Source organism: Diabrotica undecimpunctata, chromosome 2, assembly GCF_040954645.1.
Source record: "Diabrotica undecimpunctata isolate CICGRU chromosome 2, icDiaUnde3, whole genome shotgun sequence".
NCBI lineage: Eukaryota > Metazoa > Arthropoda > Insecta > Coleoptera > Chrysomelidae > Diabrotica > Diabrotica undecimpunctata.
This window is the reverse complement of record NC_092804.1, coordinates 19466311-19487063: the sequence shown is the minus strand read 5'-3', so window position 1 is coordinate 19487063 and position 20753 is coordinate 19466311. Positions and strand designations below refer to the sequence as shown.

At 34.1% G+C, this 20753-nt stretch overlaps 1 protein-coding gene across 1 annotated transcript in view; it reads right to left on the bottom strand.

The window, feature by feature from the left end:
- The window catches only part of oaf (BRICHOS-like domain-containing protein out at first), a 788141-nt gene that overhangs the window by 723902 nt on the left and 43486 nt on the right, over nt 1–20753 (bottom strand). The gene's annotated exons all lie outside the window — the stretch shown is intronic.

Genomic DNA, 20753 nt, shown 5'->3' with positions numbered 1-20753 from the left:
TTAAAATGTATTGCTATACTTCTAGATGTTCCAATACAATAAAGGATAATAAACATAAAGCACAGGGTAAAATTTTTTATTATTTTCTCTGCACTAGTTATTATAAACACATAAGCTATACTACAATTAAAAACTATGACCACTATGAAAAAAATACGGTAGACTATGACTACATTTGTGCTTTAGCACTATAGTAAGAACAAGATAAAATTCTTAATTCCTACATAATTATATTAACGAGAAGTTAATAAAACTTTTGTTCGTTATCAGTAAGAGAAAGCGCATTTCAGAATATATTATGAAAAATGTTGTTGATATTACAATATCAGATGATAGGAATACAAAAATAAAAAACAACTTACCTTTTCAAAACAACAATCAATCACTTCATTTTATCACGAAAAATTTAAAAAATGGAATGTAATTGAACCCATTTTGCGAGCTATAGTTACATTGATACTTATGTGGCAATTAGCTGTAAAGTCATTAGTCTTTCGCGTCGTATCATATTTTCCTAATATTTTTTGTAGGTAAGCGGTTTAGTTTGTGTAATATAATATCCCCAATTCGTCTCATAATATTTAGTTTTCAAAACAGCTGTTAATAATTCGTTCACATTTTTTAAAGCTCTTTGCAGTACATTTGAAAATAAGTCGACAGTAAGATACTTTATTAATTAGTTTATTAGGTAAGCCTAGTTCTGCCATGGTATTTCATAGTGTTATTCTTATGATTATATCAGTGTTTGTTTAAAATCTATAAATAACTAGTTTAATGTTTTTTTTGTATTCCCAACATTTCTAATTAACTGCCTAATAGTCAATAATTGATTATTCACTCAATCGTTCCAGGTGTATTAGAAAAAATATTGTATATCCTAATAATTAATAGATATATAGCTTATATATAGCTTATATCGCTATAGTTTGTGTAGTACATTTTATTATCCCTTTTGTGTATGGTATGCTTTTCAGCAAGTTGGTACTTGCTCTTATTTCTAAATTGACAGATCAGCTGTTTAACTGCCTGTGCTTAACTTCCTTCTTCATTTTGCAAATATATATAAAATTTATAAAACTCTGACATACCGTTAATTAAAATATTGGATACCCTATACTATTCAATCAACGGAAATACTAAGATCACACGGGGAGAATCTGTCTCTATCTAATTAGCCTTTTTCGGTCCATCTTTGGACATAGGCCTTCCCAATCCTTTTTCATTCTTCTCTGTCTGTCGGTATAGTTATCCACCTAGAGCCCACGTGCTTCTTGATATCATCTGCCCATCTCATTTGGGACCTTCCTCTGCTTCGTTTATATTCCCACGGTCTCCAACTTATAAGAATTTTGTTCCATCGGTCTTCTTTTTGTCTTATATTGTGCCCGGCAAATCTCCAATTCAATTTTGCAACTTCTTGTCTAACATCCCTCACTTTTGTTTTCTCTCTTATCCACTTGTTTCTCTTTTTATCCATTAGTCTTATGTGCAACATTTGTCTTTCCATTGCTCTTTGGGTTTTTATGGTTATGTCCATGTTTGCTTTTGTAAATGTCCTCGTTTGAGAACCATAAGTTAGAACAGGGAGTACGTATTGATTGTATACTTTAGTCTTAAGATGTTGTGGATATCTTTTGTTTTTAAGAATGTAGCTTAGTTTGCCAAATGCCGCCCATGCCAGTCTAACTCGTCTTTTTATCTCTGCTGTTTGGTTTTCTTTGTTACGTTTTATAGTTTGACCCAGATATATATAATCCTGAACTTGTTCTACTTCATCTTGTCCGATCCTTATCTGTATTTGTTATAATTTTGGTCTTACTGTAATTCATAATAAGGCCTATCTTTCCAGCTTCTACGTCCAGTTCTTTCATCATTTCAAATAATTCTTCTCATTTATCTGTTATCAATGCGATGTCATCAGCGTATATTAGATGGTTCAAGCGTTGTCCACAAATTTTTATACCTTTTTCTTCCCATTCTAATCTTTTAAAAATATCTTCCAGAGCCTGATTGAAAAGTTTCGGTGATATTGTGTCACCCTGTCTCACGCCTCTATTTATTTGTATTGATTTTGTTTATTCATATACTTTAATTGTTGTTTTGGCTTCCTTATATATATTGGCTATTAGTTCCGTATATCTGTGGTCAATTCTGCTGTTAATCAAAGAACTTTTCACTGCCCAATGTTCGACACTGTCGAAAGCCTTTTCGAAATCTATGAACGCTATATATAGAGGAATATGGTATTCATTTGCTCGTTCTATAAGTATTTTCATACTTAGTAAATGGTCACTTTTGCTGAATCCCTTTCTAAAACCAGCTTGTTGGGTTTCCATCGAATTTTGTCGTCAATCTATTGGTTAAAATTTTTGTTGGGAGTTTATACATTACATTGAGGAGTGTTATGGGACGGTAGTTTTTATATCTGCTTTATTCCCTTTCTTGTGTAGGATAATGGTTACGGATTCCTTCCAGTTGTTTGGGATTCTTTTTTCTTTTAATATCTTGTTAAAAAGGGAATGTAGAGTGTTAATTACCACTTTTCCACCATATTTCAGCACATCTGCAGTTATTCCATCTTTTCCAGGCGATTTGTTGTTTTTCATTTCTTTCAATGCCTTCTTTATTTCTGATTTGCTTATTTCTGGCTGTAGCTCTGAGTTGACATTTTTTACTTTAGCCTTAAGTTGGTTTTTAATTGTTTCTGGTGGTTCCTTTTTTGTTTTATATAGTTCTGAGTAGAAATGGTGGATAATATTTATAATGTCATCTTTAATGTTTGTTTCTAGTCCGTTTTCATCTTTTATTTTGTTTATTTCACACTTACCTAATTTCGGTCTTAAGCATTTCATATTTTTGTTGTTTTGTATTACTTTTTCTATTTTTATTTCTTGTTCTTTTCTCTTATTTTCTCTTATCATTCTGCTTATTGTTTTATTGATTTTTACATATTCTATAGCTTCCTTCTTTTATCCATAAGCTTCTTTGTTTCTGTTGATATATAGTTGTTCTTTTTTAGATCCTTTTTTGCTATTTCTTTTCCTGATGTAATCATCGTTGCTGTAAGTATGTTGTCTATTTCATCTATATCTTTGTCATCACTGTCTAATTTTTAAGTAAGTTGTTCTTTTAATAGGTCTTTGTATATCTCTTTATATTGCCCTAGTTTGTTTCTATCTACTAGATCCCAGGTTTTAATTATTTTTCTTTTCATTTCATAGTTACCGTCAACACTAATTTTTGCTCTGACCATCCAGTGATCGCTACCTGTTGTGAATCTGTTAAGAACTGTTACATCTTTAATGATATATCGTTCCGTGGACAGTATGTAGTCGATCTCATTTTTTGTGGATCCATTAGGGCTGATCCATGTCCACTTTCGTTGGGGCTTCTTTTTGTAAAAGGAGTTCATTGCGTATAGATGCTTTTCTTCTAGGTAGTTCATCAAAGTAGCACCTCTATCATTTCTCTGACCATATCAGAAATGTCTTATTTTAGTTTCTTCCTTGTTTAGTTTTCTACCCAGTTTGGCATTGAAATCTCGAATTAGTAGTATAAGACGATTTTTATGTTCTTCCATAGCCTTTGATATATCTTCATAAAATAGTTCGATATCTTCGTCATCATAAGCTGTCATGGGGGCATATACCTGGATAATTTTAATTGATGTTCTTCTTATTTTAAGTATGACATAGGCTGTATTCGGGTTTCTTCTTTTCGTCGAGTTTCTGATAGGCCTATGATATCTCATTTTATGTTTGTTAATTCTTCTTCCAATTCATGTACTTTTTCATCCGTAGACATTGATCTAATATTGTATGTCCCTATTGACAGGTTGACGGATTTTTTTGATTTATGTTGTGTTCGTCTTAGTGGGTTTTTGTTTTTATCTATCAAAAGCGAATTATTGCGTCTCCCAGATACCGCGAGGCAGACCTTTGAGGTGTGTGATAATATTATGGGTTATTTCTGGTTTCGTCATAATTTACACTGAAATTACTAACAAGAGAGTGCTCTTACTTCCACATGTTCAAATTGATATATAGTACCAACAGATGCTAGTTATATACCATCAGTACTAATAAAATGAAAACTATCAAATTAATCTCAATTTCATTAAATAATCAAAACAATCGAAAATATATACCAAAACAACACAATAAAAGTAAAAGTAGAAGAAGAACTAACCGACCCTATTGAAGCTGGTAATGGGATAAGACAGGGAGATTTCCTGAGTCCTCTATTGTTCAACCGGATTATGGATGAAATAATAAAAAAGTAAGAAATAAAAGAGGATACCAAATGAGAGAAAAACAAATTAAAATATTCTGCTATGCAGACGACGCAATACTATTCTTTCAAAGTGAAGATGATTTACAATGTATGCTACACCAATTTCATATAACCGCCAGAAAATTTAACATGTTAATTTCCTCAAAAGAGACAAAATGCATGGTTTCAACAGCAAGTTTACTAATATGTTAATTGGAGCTGGAAGGTCAGATAATAGAACAAGTGATGGAGTTTAAATATCTAGGTATCACATTATCTAGCTACGGAAAGCTCGAAACTTAAGTGGAAGATCCACTGAATAGAGCAAACAGAGCCGCAGGCTGCCTAAATGAAACAATATGAAGAAATAAAAATATCGGGAAAGAAACCAAAGGCAGAATTTACAAAACAGTTATCAGACCAATAATGACATACGCAGCAGAAACAAGACCTGACACAGAGAGGACAAAAAGGATGTTAGAAACAACAGAGATAAAAACACTTAGAAAAATTGATGGTAAGACACTATGTGACAGAGCTAGAAGTACAGATATACGATGTAGATACAAGGTGAAGAACATTAAGAACTGGTTAAGAAATAGAAGAGTATAATGGAACGATCATATAAGCCGAATGACAACAAATGGAGTAGTAGACACGGCAAGAGACGGTTACCCAATAGGAAGACGATCAGCAAGAAGACCACGAAAACCATGGAACGGCAACTTACTGGAGACACATTGAAAAACAGACAGAGTAATGTCTATATAAAAAGAAGAAGAAGAAGAAGAAGATACACAGGATTGACAGGATAAACAATAAAATAGCTGCAAGAAAGAGAAAATGAATCAGTCATATTAATGTAGAATAGCAGAAGACAGAGTATTTGTCATAGCCTTAGACAAGTGCCCAATTGAAAAAAGACCACAGGTCGTTCAAAGAAGACGGAACTCTAGAAAGAAAATAGAATAGATTAAAAAAAAAATAAAAGCATAAACATGTCTTTTCCTACTCTTTTAATATTGAAAATACGCAAATAGAACCTTGAATTAAAATGTAACCTTTGATATCTGTGATAAACCCATCATCACCTGAACAATGGCGCCATGTATGAAGTTGAAATTGTTTACACCTATTTTAACTGTTTATTTTTTTATTATCTATATATGAGTTACGAACGATATCACAAACTTATTTATTTTCCACAAACAGGCTCTTTAATACCTTAAATTATTACTATACAAATCTGATTCGAAATATCGTCAAAAAGTAATACAGGGCATGTAAAATTTAAATTTTCAATAAAAAGTAAAATATTAGGCATTACTTATGGGGTTCAAGAACGAGCCTTTACGAAAATTTAAGTACTAAGAAGATCAGAACAATCGGGCATACCCAGGGTAATGATTAAATAATTAATCGGCTAATTCGTCAGTCGGCCAATATGATTTTGTCAAATTGGTCCTTTTTAGGACCAACTATTCTAATAACATATGTTTATAACTGTTAAGGGTATATCTAGAGATCAAGAAACTTTACTTTACTTAAACTTATCAGACATATGCGCTAAATACGAATCTGACTTATTTCTAGTGCAGGAAACACATATAGGGCCTAACGTAGGGTATTTGGTATAAAGCTTATCGCTGAAAACCACATTATAGATATAGACATGCTATCTCTGTCGGAAAAAAAGCAAAGAATAACTCAAAGTAAGAAAGGACAACACCAGTCAGCTTTCATAGAACCTTTCAACGATGTTGAGCTTGGATCCACCATCTACATATTTAATGAAAAATAATACAACTACCGACATTGAGGATCTGAGCACTATTACGAAATCTGGACCAAAAACACCACAATGGCTTATCCGGATGATGAACAACTGTATTCAAATTATGGAAACACCCAAAATCTAGAGACAAGCCAAAGTTGTTACCTTGCTTAAACCTGGCAAAAACTCCAACGACCACAAAAACTATCGGCCAATATCTTTATTTTGTCAGCTATTTAAAATACTTTTGCACAAGATCGTTAATATGATTTCACCGATATTTGAAGAAAAGCTCAAATTAAAAGACAAAAGTGGCTATAGATAGGGAAGATCATTTAGATTACAAATGCTAAATCTTACCCAACACATCAAAGACGGGTACGAAAAATATCGGGTATCAGGGGTGGTATTTTTTAATCTAAATGCCGCTTACGACACCTTAAATTACCAAATATTTCTCGAAAAACTATATGATATCCCCTTAGATAACAAACTCACTTATATTATTTGCGTATGCCTACACATGAGAATATTTTTTGTATCACTCAATGTTAAGAATAGCAGATGAAAAACGGTCTCGCTTGGGGTAGCATAAAAGCACCTACACTTTATAACATTTATCTAAACGATCAACTTATACCGGTAGATAATAGGACTAATATTATAAAGACGATACACCTATTATTGCACAATAAAAATAAACTGTGAATCAATTTTCGAAGCGTACGTCCTTCCGCCTTTAAAACATAGACGCTTGCACTATATGCTTCTGCTGCCGAATATACCTTGATAGACAAATTAACCATTCTTTCTTTTTGTGCACACTACTACCCATTTAAACACAAAAATATCTATTGCAGCACTTAACCATATTTATTTTGAGATATCCTTCTATCGAGATATCATATGAGTATACAAATAAGACCAGAACTAAAATAATAAAAAAGCTTTATACACGATATCGCAGAAGAGTAGATGAAATAAAAGTAGTTTTTATTAATCGGGTGCTTACATAAAACGTACAAAGACATACTCACGTAAACAAAATACATTACGAAATTTCTGTAATAAAAAAAACGAATTCGGCATTGAACTAATAAAATTATATTAAATAAAAAAAACAACATTTCTAAAAATGCAGAAAAAATAAAATTTTCTATGCAAGCGAACATTTCATTAAATAATAAGCCGAAATCCTTTTGTATCTATATACCTGTTTTTTAAAGAACCAGTTACCTTTTAGTACGTAGTTATACCAGGTAATAAAATATCCTCTGTTACACAGTGTAATGCATATGACATTACACTGTCTACAAATAGTAGATAAAAATAAGGAGCCCATATAAACCGTTCAGGGTATATGTTGAAAATATACGGTATAATCGCACAGTTGCCAAACTCTCAGAGCTTACTTAAACCGATAAACGTATGGTTCAAATATACAATGAAAAAGATCTGAACGACCCCTATAATATATACACGTGAACTAAACGATATACATTTATGATACAGGGGTATTTACGGGCTCCAAAAAATTTTTATAAATTATGAAACTCTACATGTTGATGAATCGACAGAACCAATATTATGGAATGGTCAAGTGAGCTCCGTATATCGGTATCCACTTGACCACGGAGCTCAATTAAACCTGAATTTTAACATGGGCGGAGTTCACTTTATGCCGTAGATATATATATATATATATATTTATATATATATATATATATATATATATATATATATATTATAAAAAAAATTTAGAGGATCTGATATATATTATATATATATATATATATATATATATATATATATATATATATATATATATATATATATATATATATATATATATATATATATATATCCGTCGGTTTCTTATCTTTAACTTGTATATATTTTGTTCAGTTGTCTTTTAATTTTCCTTATCTCAAATTATTTATTATTATTTATATTAATTTCTTTAACCGTCTTGCGTATGTAAAATATGTCATATTTTTTTATGTAATTCTTACAGTTCTTCACCTTCTCTTTTTATCTACTTCTCTTTAGCAGAAGCAGATTTTATTACAAAATATTTCAGAATTTTCTTCATCGCTAGGTAATTCAGTTAATATAGTGTTAATCTCTTTCTGACTTTCTGTCTGGTATGGTTTTGATTTAACCAAGTTGTATTGTAACAATATAACTACCTGCGAAAGTTAGGAGCCAATGTAGAACAGTAAAACTCACAACTTTCTTTGGGAGTCAATTGTAAGGTCTCGTTTAGCTCAGTTTCTCAGGCGTGAGAGCATCTTGTCTTAGCAGTTAATCTGAAAAATGAGTTTGGCTGGGACAAATAAACCAAAATATTAACTAATCATATTTTTATTGTAAATAAATAAATAGAAAAATGAAATTGCATTATTAAACTAAAATTAAACAGAGCCAATCTTGCCTATAGCTTTACAAAATATAAAATGATACTTAAGGCTTCTGATGTTGTCTTCAAGTAGTTAAACAAGAATACAGCATATATTTGTTGGTTGCTAGTTCCAGTTGTTCATAATGGTATTAAACTCTAGAGATATGTTAAGTTCCCATAGCAGCGGCCACCTACTGCAGTATTTTATTCAGTTATTCCCAATGGATTTAGGGGCGGTCCCTTCCGAGTAAGGGGGACAAGGAAAAATAGAGCTCAGGCCAAAAAAAACTAGAATAATGAATCTTGTGTTAGCAACTGTATATGTTTTAAAATATTTCCTTGCCATTTGAAGATTGAAAATAATTACAATATTAAACAGAAAATAGTAAATTGGCAAGGATACAATGAAAGATTACATATTAAAATGACATGAAATGACATATCAAAAGACCGAAAAAGCGATGGGAGGATTATGTCGATGAGGACGCCAGAGATGTTCTTGGAAGTCAATCGTGGAGGAGAATGACTACAGACCGTAATAGATGGAGAGGTTTGAAACACATTCTCACAGAATGCTCTCTTTATCCGTTCATTTCTAATAACAAACACTGTATCATAAGAAAAAAACTAAATTAAATAAATACTAATTTATAATGTATCAAACACAATTAAATTCGTTAGGTACTTAAATCTACAATTCGTGCTGCATGAGAGCGTGCATTGTCATGCATCAGTGTGAAGTTTTCTCCACTAAATGGTTCATATGGGACAACATACTATTGTAATATCTTATTTACGTACCTTTCAGCGGTCATAGAACCTTCTAGCGACAACGTACAATTCTTTACATGTCTCCGAAGATATATACCAGCTCACACCATATTTGAACCACTTTGAAAACTTACTCTAGGGCTAAACTAAAAGTGCATTCAGCATATCGTAAACAATCTCTTCTGAAGACTCTTCCGCGACCATCCGGCGAACGAAGACAAAATCTAGACTGGATTCTTCTTCTTCTTCAAGTGCCATCTCCGCGGCGGAGGTCGGCAATCATCATAGCTATTCGGACTTTTGAGACGGCTGCTCTGAAAAGTTCATTTGATGTACATCCGTACCACTCTCTCAGGTTGCGCAGCCATGACAGAAATGTCGACCTCCAAAGGACCTTGAGATGAAAGAATAAAATTATCAAGAAGATGGCAGGTAGTCACGAACAACGGCTCCATAAACACGTTATCATCGAGGCCATCCAGCTCCTCGATAATACTGGGATAGAAAGAAGACTCAAAGGAACAAAACCATTTGAGTTAGTGTAAAGTGTAATTAGTGTAAAAGCAGAGCATAGTGCTGTGTTGTGAATTTGCATATTAGGTATTAGTGCATAGTTGTTAGATAAAATAAGAGGACACCATAGGGTAAGCTCTTAGAATGCATCCATTAGTAAATTAAGACAGATAAAAATTGATAAATGGTCAGCTTTGACCAGATTCCAATAGTATAAACACAGTAGGTGTTTCATAAAAAAAAAAACTTTGCAATAAGATGTATTTCCACCTCTGCAGCGAATGACAGCTTGGCATCAGCGATTCATACTTGAAATAAATGGTCTTCAAGTATTCTCATCCAGTTCATTCCAAATTTGGACAAGAAGTTGTTTCAGTTCCTGCAGAGTGTTTGGTTGATAAGGATAATTCCGCAGATATCTACCAAGCAAGTCCCAAATATTCTCTCTATGATTGGGGTCGGCACCATTTGCAGCGGACATCCCATAACGTCAATTCCAACTTCTTCTAGATAATTTTGCGCTATATTTGCAATGTGCAGTCGTACATTATCGTGCATTAGAACAACACAACAACAAGAATATCAAGGACAAATAGCACAACATAGTCTTAAAGAACGTCAACGATATATCGGTGGGAGTTGATGGTATCGTTATTCAATACCGCAAAGTCTGTAAGACCCGTTAAAGAAACGCCACCCCAGACCATAACCAACCCTCCACCGAATAACATCGTGCCTCGCATGTTACATTATGCATAGCGTTCCTTATGAAATCGGTACACGAAAATACGCAGATCACAATTATAAAGAGAGAATGTACTCCCATCTATAAACAGTGCTCTATTTCAATCAGGATTCGCCCAATAGACATGATTTCGTGCAATTTCTAAACGCGCTCTGCGGTGATCTACGGTTGAGGCTGGCACTCTGGCGAGTAATACGATTTACCAAATTACCTTCCTTACAGCTGATTCGAACATTATGAATATGTTCAAGTTGGAATTGTAAGCTTCTGGTAGTTACAAATCGTTGTCTCAGGCGCGAAATCGTAACAAACGGTCTTGAACAGGCGTTGTTACGCGATGTCGACCATGTTCTGGAGTGACTACCGGTCTCTTTGTACCGTATTCGTGAGGCCGATGTAGGTTAAACTTCTCGATTCGATTTGCAATTTTATTAAAAGAAGAGCAAAATGTTAGCAACAAACAGCAATAGTTCACACAACGACTTAGAAATGATACTAACCTCTCACCGATATTAACAAATTTACAGCACCTTTGTTTTGTGCTCTTTGGAACCGGTTGAAACAAAAATCAAAACAAGTAAACAGATAAAAACATTCCAAATACAAAAATTAACACAATTAAATGTAAATCGCAATGAATCGCCTTTTTGTTTTTGTAGATGGTGCGATAATTTCTTGGAGCTGTGTAGAACTGTTTATATCTGATTGGTGTATAATCTATCTGGTTGATGTATAGGCTTGATGGTGAATATGTTGAAAGATGGCGAGAATAAGGTTTGTATAAGCCAAATTCAATGAGATGTTCCACCACGTCGATTTCTTTCGCCAGTTCATTTTTGCTGAGAATATTACGTATCTGTTCATCATGTTCACTATTTTTAATCTTATTTATTTATTATTAAAGTCTTCAATATCCATGAAAATATACTTATCTGTTACCCTGGAAATGAGCCTTTCTTTGTTCATATTTCATCTCAAGCTCGTCCACTTAGTGGTTTGTAGTTGAAATGTATACTTAAAATAAAAATTACCGATATTATATAACACGATCGTTGATGGACTTCTAGCTGTGTACCTACTTCGTGTATCATCCCCTTTAATTCAGCGATTAAATATTGCGACGTATTTTTATTGTAGATTGAATCTAAATTATATTTTTATTTTAGGCAAAGTTTCACTAATATCAAGAAATTTGTATCGTTCTTGGAACACTCGCCGCCGGATAACGCTTATCACCGTTTGCTGGAGTATCCGAAATGGTCAAGGTACGGACAAATGCTGTCTGCTCATTATTATAGCGATAATATTGAAGAATCGTATAAAAAAGATATTGATGCAGCTGGGTTTAAATCCTATTCATTTCATGTCGAAAAGGACTACCCGGTTTGGTATCAAAACGAGGAGCATAAAAAGAGTAAGTATGCATTTAACGGACATACTTAAATCCGAGGTAGAAGAAGCAATAAAACGGATGAAAAGCAGAAAAGCTGTAGGGCCTGATAATATCGAAGCTGAATTTTTAAAACTCTTGGAGGATGAAGGAATAAATTGGATCACCGCTGTCTTCAATAAAATATACAATACAGGAATCATCCCTGATAAATGGCTAGAATCAGAATTCATAGCGATACCTAAAAAACAGGGGGCTAAAAAGTGCGAAGAATATCAAACAATCAGCCTAATGAGCCACATGTTGAAACTGTTTCTTAGAGTCATCCATGGAAGAATTTATAAGAAGTGCGAGGAACAAATATCAGACAGACAGTTCGGCTTCATTAACGCAGTGGGTACCAGAGAGGCACTTTTCGGAGTACAGGTACTGATTCAAAGATGCAGGGACGTTAACTGCGACGTATACGCGTGCTTGATCGACTATGAAAAGGCATTTGACAGAGTTCAACATCAAAAGATGATAAACATTTTAAAAGAAGCAGACCTGGATGACAATGACCTCAGAATAATTTCAGAACTATACTGGAATCAGACCGCATACATGAAAATTAACGGAGAAGAAACAGATCACATAAAAATACTACGCGGAGTTACACAGGGATGTATTCTATCGCCGTTGATATTTAATATGTACTCAGAAAAAATTTTTAACGAGGCTCTTTACGGAATAGACGAAGGCATCCTTCTAAATGGTGAAAGAGTAAACAATGTTAGATATGCCGACGACACCATGGTGATACCAGATAGTTTAGAGGGACTTCAGAGGCTAATGGACAGAATAAACGAGTACAGTCAACAGTACGGACTAAACATTAATACCCACAAAACCAAACAAATGATTGTCAGCAAGGAGAATATAAATGGGGCTCATCTATACATTAATGGGACGCAGATAGAGCGAGTAAAACAGTATTGCTACCTGGGAACTATTATAAACGAACAGTGGAGCAATGTACAGGAAATAAAGTGCCGCATAGGAAAGGCAAGAACGGTCTTTAACAAAATGAGCGCCATCTTCAAAAGTCACAACATATCCCTGGATACAAAAATGAGACATTTGAGATGCTATGTTTTCTCTGTGTTGTTGTACGGGGCGGAGGCATGGACGCTTACAGACACCACTATTAAAAAACTTGAAGCATTTGAGATGTGGCTTTATAGAAGAATGCTGAGAATATCATGGACAGCAAGGATCACGAACTAGGAAGTTCTAGAAAAAATGAAGAAGGAACCAGAGATTGTGTTTACGATCAAACGCATAAAATTGCAATATCTGGGACACGTTATGAGAAATCAGCACCGTTACTCCCTGCTGCAGTCTATATTGCAAGGTAAAGTCAAAGGTAAGCGAGGACACGGTAGAAGGAGAATATCATGGCTGCGGAATTTAAGAACATGGTTTAAGAAAACCTCAACGGAGCTGTTTCGAGCCGCAGCGAGCAAGGTCATGATTGCCAATATGATTTCCAACATCCGAAACGGATAGGAACCAGAAGAAGAAGAATTCATTTAACACGTACTTTCTATGGTTGTGTCAACTTTAAATCATTTCGTTGTTATTTCAATTAAAGAAGAATTGAGCAATCATGTATTAGTAAAGTATATCGGTGGGCGGGGCCACCAAACGAATCCATTTCGTAGGTTTCTGTAAAAGTAAAATTAATTTTAGAATCGCTTTAGACTTAATACAGAGGAATTAAGGACTTAATAATATACAGGAAAATATACCCCGTTAAGATTAAAATGGACAAAAATTACGTCTTTTTATAAAAAAAAGAAGCTAAATTCTACTGAGAATGTCAGTTTTGGGACCACAAAAAAGATGCAAACAAGTTTACCACTTTTACCCCCCGGCTCCAAATTGTTCAAACTTAATTGCTATCGAGAGCATCTTCGGTACAGCTTACTCCTTCCAAGGTTTTTTTTTTTTTTTTTTTGTTATCCAAAACATGCCATGTGGCAGTAGTGAGAAAACTACTGGTTCGTGTCACGTCTGCTATAAGGAGTCGGTAAAAGGACACATAAAGACACGAAGGAGTTATGCAGTGTGTGAAAAACCAGTCTTCGAACATTATACATTATACGAAAATTTGAACCCCCCAGAAACTCGGAACCAAGAGTTTCTTCAAAATTTAAGAAAGAAAATACGTCAATTTTTATTGGGAGGAGAACGAATTTTCATGCAAAATTCATACCCTCAAAGGTAAACAAGCAAGTAATTTTTTATTTTCTAAAAACCACATTAGTTTGTTGGATATGATTTTCTCGAGGACTTTACACATTACACAAATTAGAGAAATAGGTCTATATACATGATACTTCAATTCTAAATAATAAAAAAATATATTTAACAGGAATACTCACAGTTTCTGGCTTAAAAGAGCTTATGAATATAATGGAACATACCTGCAATAAGAATAAATAAATTATATAAGAGTTTTATTATACTACAATATAAACTAAATATTAGGTGAGGACAAATCCAGGATTCGAATCTAATAAAAAAAATCTCATAAAAGTTAATATTGTTTTATATACATTTTATTACTGTCTTGTATTTTCATACTGTAAAAATTTTTTGTCAAATCCCCTACGTAATAACATAAACCAGTGGCGAAGAATTTCAAAATTATTTGAAATTTTCTGGTTTCAAATATTACCATTCCATCCATCCTATGGCTCTACAGCTTATCTCGGCTCGAGTCCTGGCCTACATCAGCAAACCTCTCCATTCGTTACAGTCTGTAGCCATGTGTGTGTCTTCCAATAGTTCTCTTTTATTGGAAGCCTGTTTTTTCCATCCTAAATACATGGTCTGCCATTAAATAGGCAGACCTACTGATAAAGGCAGTTCTTTATATATATATATATATATATATATATATATATATATATATATATATATATATATATATATATATATATATATATTATATATATTTATATATTGTTATGATTCTAAAACTGATCAAGAATAAAATAAATTTTTGTATGCAAAATACCATGAGGTCATAAATATTCAAGACCCTGTTTAGGTTAAAAATTATTTGAATATATTATGATTTTATGATTGCGAAGTTTTTTCGAAGAACACTGGACTTCAATAGTGAAACATTTTTAAGAACAATTTTTATAGGAAAAACATTTCGGGATTATTTAGAAAGTATTGAGTATTGTTTAAAATCTTATAAATAATTATACATGGTTTTGAATCAGATAAGAATTTCAATTTAATGTTTAATAGACAATGGTTTGTATATTATTTTCCTTCGAAGGTAATGCTATGAATTAAAAGTTATTTTTTACAAATACGGATTTGCCTGTAGACACATAAAAAAGGTTAGTCGGTATTATGTTCTGTTAATTTAGAGAAAAATCTAAGTGGGTAAAACACGCTTGATTTCTTCAAATTTAAAAATAGGAAATTTTGAAGATAGCTAAAAAGAATTTATGTGTATGATTGGCTAGGAAGAACGAGGATAGGAGAATAGGACAGTCGATTTGAAAATTGAACCAGAAGATTTCAATCATTGTGTTTTTACCATCCAGAACGAAGTCCAGTTTGAGAACAGTGTGTGAAAAATAAGTATAAGTTGTCGTTTGTGAGTTAAGTGGGTGATAGCAGAAGGCGAATCGAGACCAGGTCGAGAATCCCAAACTCCTTGTGTCCGAAGAGACTCCTAACTCTATAAGTAAAGAAAGAAAATGTATATAAAGTTTGTACGAGATAACCAGTCCAAGCGGGAAATCCATTTGGCTGAAAGAGTGCCATTATTATTATTTTGAAACGAGTAGGTTAATTTTGGATAAATTAACCAAAACCTTACTGTGGGCGAGAGAAGACAGGAAAGCGAAAGGTCAATTGAAAGATGGCAAGAAGAATGGGACAATACAGAAGATGTGGCACAGTGGACGAAAATGCTGATCCCGAACATAAGAGATTAAGTGGACTGTGGCCACAGGCGAGTGGATACTCACAGGACACGGGTGTTTTAGGGCTTACCTTTCTAGGTTCGGAAAGGCTGACTCAGATGAATGCCTATACTGTGGACACACGGACACTGTGTCACATAAAATGTTAGATTGCAGCAGATGGATAGTGGAAAGGAACAGAATGGAGAGAGAGACAGGTGTGAATTTTGTTACAGTGAGAGGAATGATTGAGAGAATTATGCAGTGATCAAAAAAAAGAAGAGGGAGAAAGACAGCTGAACCAATGGCAAAAGTAAGAGTTAAAGATGCTGAAAGTTGAAGCTAGAAAAGTGGGTCAGACTGTATGAGTTAGAATGCGTGAGTCAGACTGTGAGAAAAGGAGTAAATGCCCGTCTGTGAATGTGCGTCTTCTACGCGCTACCTGGAACGAGACAGGGAGCCTCCTTGCTGATGAATGAAGTATGAATAAATGAAGAATGAGTGAATGAAGGTACTGCTTCGGAAGTGATGCCGGCCTTACAGCGGCCATTCCACTTCCGGATCGCTGGATGACAGAGGAGGGTCTGGTTTAGCAGGTAGGCGTTCGGTGTAGACTTGGAGACGAGAGGGCATTTTAAAGTACCTCGGGAATTATCGCCGGGAGTACGAAGAACGAATCCTGCACTAAGGTCAGTCAGGAGGCGTCCTGGACTAAGATGTATTTTGAAGATTCCAGACCCCCCTCTATAAAGACGAAAAAAAAGGTTAATTTTGGAGAGACTCTAAACGAGTGCTATTTTGTGTAACAGTTTTGAAAGGAGGAAGCAGAGCCTCATGTGTTTGGAGAAATGGACAGTTTTGCGGGAACACAATGCGGAGACTAAATCAGTGTCCGTCTTGAAACATCGCAGAGAGTAAATCAAAAAGGTCAGTCAAATAAATTGTGAAATAATGATAAGATTTTATAATAAATTTTGTGAAAGTTTCGAAAACAAAGTTGTGGAAGTTTTTTTGTTGTATATATATAATGAATTTCCATCAAGTGACGGTCAAATCCATAACTTAACTAAGTGTTTAGTAATATAGAAGATAAAATTTTCTGGATTTTATTTAGGTACGGATGTTTGAAAGATTGCTGGCCGGAATATAGTCCGATTTCCTGTCGACGAGTGATGAATATACCACTCGCCAATAATATTAACATTGCAATATTACAATTTATTACCTAAGTTTTTATTTTCTAGGCGCATTTACCTCAGTCAATGACGTGCTGCCGAGAATACCTGAAGAACTGAGGGATGAATACTTGGAGAATTACCAAGTCGATAAAGATATTAAGATTATGGAAAAATATGGAGAACAAGTACCATATTTAAATATGAAATTAGTTGTTGCTATAATGAACAAACAGGAATAAATATTTTAATATATTAAAACTATTTTTTCTGAATTATGTACTTTTTTATAACAAATTACACAGTGTGGTGAAGTGTGAAAGGTGGCTTCTAAAATGCAACGAGAAATTATGTACTGAAAGCAGATGCAACATACAAATCTAATTTAGCATTGGCCGGTCAGCGAGTTAGTATTTTTGAAGTACGAATTAGGGGTGTTCCCAGATCAAATAATCAATTCGAGCAAAATCCCTCGATCTAAGGGGCCAATTAATTCGACAGTTGTATCATATAATTCTTAAACTATTAAAACATATAATTTTTTACTAAATCTCTAAATCTAAAAAAATTGCTCTAATGAAAATAAAATTAACAAACGAATTGGACAAGCTAGTATCCTGGGAGGTATACTAGCAGTTAATATATAACTACTGCTTTGAAAGGAATGATAGTTAGTAGGCAATTGGAAAGAAGATGAAGAAAGTATAGAATATAATAGAATAGAATAGAATATGTGACCTCGTGAATCCCAGTGACTGCGATCACCTTTCCGACCGATAAGACAGTCTTCACCTTCTTCGGAGTAAGTTCGAATTACGCTTAAACAGCGGAAACAGATTCTCACACATTAAGTTTCATATAGGATATAACCCACGTCTTTTAAGATACCTACTGTCTCACCTATGTTTCTGACTTTTAGAAATACTATATATTAATCTGTATCCATCTCCAAGATCTCTCGACTTATTATCCTTCTATCGAGTTTCCTGCACACAAAGGTCACCAATCCTTCTCCTCTGCGGGAAATCTTTTTTTACCTGGCATACTTCCGACATGACGTTGAGATTTGCAATTTTCAGATATATTACAAACCTTATAATAATTTTCAAGGAGTAAACCTCACACGAAAGAAAAACCATTGGGGAAGGCAACAGGAAACCACCCCAATTAACTTTCCTTAGTATAATCACAATGGATCAAGTCAATAAAGAAACGGCCCTTAGTCACAGGTACCCCTTAAGTGGGGAGAGGGTACTAAGAATCCCCCGGTCGCCACAAATATTTAGATTTAAGCATGATAAGAAGATTGGTACATGGAATGTACGAAGTTTATTCCAGGCCGGAAAAGTGAATAACGTAATTTAAAAAATCCGAAGACTCAACATTGACATACTTGAATGCAGTGAAACTAGATTGCCCAATTTAGGCCAGTGCCAAATAGAAAACCACACAATATACTACTGTGGAGATACTACAACAAGAAACCAAAACGGAGTGACTATAATAGTAAATAAAGAAGTTAACAAATGTGTACTTAGTTTTATAGGAATATCAGATAGAGTTGCAGTACTCAAAATTATTGCTAAACCTGTTAACGTAAACATTATTCAAGCATATACTCCAACTTCAGAAAGAACAGAGCAGAAAATAGAGATATTCTATGAACAATTGAAAGAATCCCTAAAACATACCAAAAAAAAAGAAGTGAATATCCTGCTAGGAAATTTCAACGCCAAAGTAGGCAAAGGAGTTGTTGACAATACTGTGGGACACTTTGGACTAGGAACGCGAAATGATACAGGAGACCGCCTTGTACAATTCTGTCAGGAACCGGATAGTGCAATAATGGACACCTCTTTCCAATTACCACCTCGAACACTCTACACCTGGAAATCTCCAGCTGACTGTCCAAAAAAATGATTAGAAACCAGATTGACTACATTATCATCAACAAACGATTTCAGAATTCCCTAAAATCCGCAAAAACATATCCGGGAGCAGATGTTCCCTCAGATCATAAACTTTTACTAGGACGTTTCAAACTCCACATGAAAAAAGTCCATAAAAGAAAAGCACAAAAACGTCCGGACATCCAGAAGTTAAAAGATAAAACCACAAGAGAAGAAGTCAAAGAGGAGATCAACAACAAAATAAACAGCATGGTAATCTCAGATATATATCAATAAAACATAAGTGTGGATGATATGTGGAATAAAATCAAAAATATCTGTAATTCAGTGGTGGATAATAAACTTAAACCAGAAAACAATATAAAGAAACAGCCATGGATGAGACAAAAAATATTAGAGCTAATGGAAGAATGAAGAAAACACAGAAATAAAAAAAGAAATAAACAAAATCATTAAGTAAAAGATTAAAGAAGTAAAAGAATCATGGCTACAAGATAGAATCCCTAGAACAGAAGCATGACACTTTTAACCTACATAAAAAGATCAAAAACTTAACAGGAGGAAATCACGAAGTCATAACTTAATATTAGACGAGCACAACAATCTGCTCTACGAAAATGAGAGAATACTTGAGAGATAGAGGCAATACATGGAAGAAATTATTCAAGGAAGAGCAAGAGACGGAAGTCAGTGTTTCTGGATGTTCAGAACGCTCAGTTAAATAACATATGCAATAAAAAGACTAAAAACCAACAAAGCACCTGGACCTGATAACATACGAGCTGAAATATTGTAACTATTTGAAAACAACGAACTCAAACTCCTAACGAGTCTAGTGAACAAAATCTATGAAACTGCAGAACTTCCTACAGATTGGGTAGTTTCCACGTTCATCCCTCTCCCCAAAAAGGCAAATACCACCAGATGCTCTGATTACAGAATTATAAGCTTAATGAGCCATGCACTCAAAATCCTTCTTTCTGTTATCCACTCTCGCATATATAGAAAACTTGAAGAAAACATTAGCAGTGTTCAGTTTGGGTTTAGAAGTGGACTGGAAACGCGAGAGACCCTATTTTCCATACAAATATTGATACAAAGGGCTCGAGACGTAAATTGCGAAGTCTACGAATGCTTTATAGACTTTGAAAAAGCATTTGACAAGGTGCAACATCAAAAATTATTTCAGATACTGAAAGAATCTAGTATTGATGACAAAGATTTACGCCTAATTAAAAATGTATACTTACAGCAAAGGGCGACTGTACGAGCAGACAACGAAACCTCACAAGAATTCACGATAAAATGGGGAGTACGTCAGGGCTGTATTTTATCACCGACGTTGTTCAATACTTACTCGGAAATGCTGTTCAGGGAAGCTATTGATGGTTTAGAGAAGGTATAAAAATCAATGGTGAAATCATAAACTATTTAAGATATGCGGACGATACGGTTTTGATTGCTGATAATGCGGAGGATCTGCAAACATTAATAGACCGTGTAGTGGAAGCCTGTGACAGATATGGCATGAAATTAAACTGTAAGAAAACCAAAATTCTTGTAGTAAGTAAAAACGACGTAATACAGCACCGATTCACAGCTAATAATGAACCATTGAAAATAATCGACAAAATTACATACCTTGGATGCAGCCTAAATAAGGAATGGGACCACTCACAGGAAATAAGATGTCGTATAGAAAAGACGAGAGCTGTCTTTAATCGCCTCAGGAAGATTATATGTAATGGACACCTGAACATTGATGTAAGAACACGAGCCTTGAGATGCTATGTATTTTCTACCCTTTTATATGGAGTCAAAGCCTGGA